We start from the raw sequence: 4,150 nt of genomic DNA, 5'->3' as shown, positions 1-4,150 counted from the left end.
GTAGATATTTTCAGGGAAGTGAAAGGAGCTGAGTTGAGGTTGACTGTGTCACTGAGTTGGGAGAAAAGTGGCAGAAGAGAAGACGAGGCTGCGTGGGAAGGTCAGACAGCCCGGTGGCCAGGTTATGATGCTGGCAAGCCAGGATGAGGGTGAAACCAGGAACCCTGGAGCTCAGAATGTGCTGAGACCCTTCCTCTCAGCCGCCCTTCTGCACCTGTGTACAGGTGCAAGGGGGAGTCTGCTAAAATGTTGTCCTATGTCTCTCTTGTCTTACTTTAGCCCTGGCCCTGATTGTACTGAACAAACATCAGAATGGACATTGGACATAAGAGCCCATGGCCTGCCAACCTGTGACCTCTCTGAGGGTAGGGATCATATATTTTTATCTGTATGGTCGTCTTTATATTCCCTATGCCCTAGTGTTGGGCTGAGTGCCTGGCACTGAGGAGACTCTCAATAAATGTTTATTGAATGAATAAATATTTGTTTAATGACACAGTGAGGGCAACCAAGGCAAACGAGGTAGCCGTTAAATACGGGAGCTCTAAATAATCAGTCTGCAAACAGAGATTCAGCAAGGTATAAAAGGGTATTTTTTTACAATAATATGAAAGAGAAGATCATGGAATGAATTCAGTATTTAAAATCTATGTCCCAATACGTAGAAGCACAGAACATGTGTAACTTATAATCAAAATATGTACAACTTGTAATCAGAATCAGGGTCCAGTAGCCTTCACACTGGAATAAATGCATGATTCAAATACGAAGCCCCAAAGTAGAAAACTATTCTGCAAAATCTGTAACATTCAGAGTGCTCTCCTCCTACATCCGTTCCTGAAAGGAATTTTCTTAAAGAACTAGAAATAATTCTTTTTTTTTTTAAGATACAAAAGTCACTGTATTGTAAGATTTGGGATTGCTATGTTACTTAATTATACTAAGTTTTATTTCCACCCATCAAATAAACAAGTCTTTCTTTTCATCCTCTTTCTTTCTTTCTTTCTTTCTTTCTTTCTTTTTTTTGAATAATGTATGTGCAGTTTATTTTTTTTTAATGTTTATTTATTTTTGAGACAGAGAGAGACAGAGCATGAGCAGGGAAGGGACAGAGAGAGAGGGAGACATAGAATGTGAAGCAGGCTCCAGGCTCTGAGCTGTCAGCACAGAGCCCGACGCGGGGCTCGAACTCACGAACTCTGAGATCATGACCTGAGCTGAAGTCGGACGCTCAACCGACTGAGCCACCCAGGCGCCCCTGTGCAGTTTAAATAAATATTCATTTGGGGGAGTAAATTCTTGGCATAAAATCTGTAACAATGAATTCAGCTTTACTTTTATTCTAACAGAGGTTTAAATTTCAGGAACAAATAGAAAGCTAGAGTTCTCTTTCCTCTAGAGATCAAAACCAAAGAGAGAAAGACATGTAATCTCATTATTGTACACCCACTTAGGACCGTATGAGGAAGGAGACACATAATGAGTAGCTTTCTAACAGATCCCTGGGTTTTTAAATAATGGGCAGGTCCGAGCACTGAGTTGACACTCAGCTAGACCTGGATCAATGAAAGACAGTGAGAGTCACGAGACTCTTTCTCTGTGATTGAACATATTAGTTGTCTGATAGAAACAAATTTCAAACAAGGACTCAGAAGGGAACATGTCCTTACAGAGCAGGGGCACAGACAGGGCCCTGCTTTCCTGACTCTCCACCAGCCTTCCTCCTTCCCCTCCTTAGTCCCTTTGTGATAAAAAACAAACAAACCAACAGAATCCAAAACACTGCAGTTTATTTTTTTTAATGTATTCTGTTGGGGAATGTGCACAGCAACTAAAAAACATTTCTTAGATTTTTCATGCTTAAAAATGCAAAGGAAAAAAAAAAGACTGAGGCATTTGTATTTTGATTATCCATGTGGATTTTGTTTTGTTTTTTTACAGAGAGAGAGAGAGAAAGAGAGTATGGGGGGGAAGGGGCAGAGAAGAGAGGGAGAGAGAATGTTTTTTTTTAAAGTTTATTTATTTATTTTGAGAGAGAGAGAGCATGCACATATGTGCAGGTGAGGGCAGAGAGAGAGGGAGAGAGAGAATCCCAAGCAGGCTCTGTGCTGCCATGGTGGAGCTGACCCAGGGCGTGATCCCATGAACTGTGAGATCATGACCTGAATCAAAATCAAGAGTCTGACACTTAACTGACTGAGCCACCCACGCACCCCTCCTTGTTGATTTTTTTTCTAAAGTTTATTTATTTTGACGGGGGAGTTGGGGGGGAGAGGAGCAGAGGAAGAAGGAGAGATTGAATCTCAAGCCTGCTCCTGTGCTGTCAGCGTGGAGCCCAAGGCAAGGCTCACTCTCACGAACCGGTGACATCTGACCTGAGCTGAAATCAAGAGTCCAACTTAACTGACTGAGCCATCCAGCCACCTCTCCCTGTTTATTTTTTAAATTGAAAGTAATAAACACTTCTGGTAATAAAATTCAAACAATGCAGAAAAGTATACAGTTGAACTAAAAGCTTTCTTTCTCGCCTATTACTCTCCTCCTAGAAGTCTCCTGTTAATGTTTTCTTGAGTGTCTTTTGAGGAAAAAAAATTGGCTTTGTCAGCATATATTTCATTTTAAAATTTACATACACTGAATTGTAATATATTCTCCTCTGTACCTTACTTTTTTCACTTAATAGTATACCTCAAACATTTCTTTGTATCAGCATACATACTTTTACTCTGTTCTTTTTATAATGCTCCCTAGTATTCCATTGTATAAAGGTACTCTAATTTATTTATTTAATCTATCCCCTGCTGATGGACATTTGCAACAATATTTTGCTATTGCAAATAATAGTAAATATCTGGCAGATAGCATAAATGTCTTAAGGAAGGGGTTCCTTTTTCTAATTTGCACAAAATCACCATAGTTCCCGGTGTAAATGACCATCAACAGAAGTACTATGTCAAAGGGCATATGCAGAAAGACTTTTGATAGATATTGTCAACTTTCTCTCCAAAATGGTTGTACTCATAGGGACCAGTTTTGACAGATATAGTGGTGGATTCTAAGATCAAAAACTTGCTGCGTTGTTTTAAGCCATGGTCAAGGTTCATTGACCTGAAATTATAAGAAAGAGTGAGAACAGGCGTACTTAAAAGCTAGCAAAAAAAGAAAAAAAAAATCCCAGTGGGTAAGATTGGATGATTTGCTTGTTACCAACTTCCCTTTCCTTTCTGGGGACAATCCAATGTATAGTCTCTTGAAGGAACAAGGACCTAGAGCCCGCAGAGTTAATTCCTGAACATATACGTGTTGATAAAACCATCTTCTCTTGTTCTTTTCTGGAGGGCTTAAATGAGCAATATTAAGAAAGGCCCAGTAAGCTGTGATGGAGGCTGGGATTATGGGATCAAATATAGATGGTGGATGTGCCTCTGTCATGGGCTGTATAAAAGATATCCGATTACAACAGCTTCTCCAATCCCTCAAGGAAGAGTTAACTGTCCCAACAATAGACTGGATTTCTAATAACAGAAGCACAGCACATATTAAAGCACTTTTGGACATGGGTGTATTATTCTGTTAGTAAAATTGTGCCTGAAATTGTGTCATAAAATGCTTACACATTTGTCACTCAGTGGGATTCTGCCTTAAATGTACAATTGAAGGAAGAGGAAAGGCAGTCTTAAGACTGTTTAAGAAGAAGGAATATACTGAGCAATGTCCGTGACAAAGAAAATGGAGACAAGGAAGGTGGGGGAGAGGGTGGAGAAGAAAGGGATGGGAGGAAGTAAGGCCTGTAGAGATGATCAGGCGAATCTACAGAACTACTGGCTGGTCAAAGCAGGAGAGGAAGCCATATATGGATACGCCAGTCCCACCAGCTAGCTTTGAGACTTTGGGCAAGCCCCCACTCACTCTGCCTGCCCCTCAGTTTCCCTACTTGTCGAGGAGGCACGAGAATGACCCCCTCCTAGGACTGAGGGGACAACCTGACAAACAGCGTAAGAATGCTTTGGACTGTTAAAAGCAGGGCCAATGACGCACGGTCGAATCTGTGAGGTTGATCAGGCCTCCCAGAGTGCTGTCTATTGTCTTCAACAATAAAGTGCATGTAGCTTTCTCACTGGGCCCCTGTAAAATAGGAAACTAATGTGGG

The sequence above is a fragment of the Prionailurus bengalensis genome, chromosome D3 (genome assembly GCF_016509475.1).
Source record: "Prionailurus bengalensis isolate Pbe53 chromosome D3, Fcat_Pben_1.1_paternal_pri, whole genome shotgun sequence".
Classification (NCBI taxonomy): domain Eukaryota; kingdom Metazoa; phylum Chordata; class Mammalia; order Carnivora; family Felidae; genus Prionailurus; species Prionailurus bengalensis.
Note: the sequence above shows the minus strand (reverse complement) of the source record.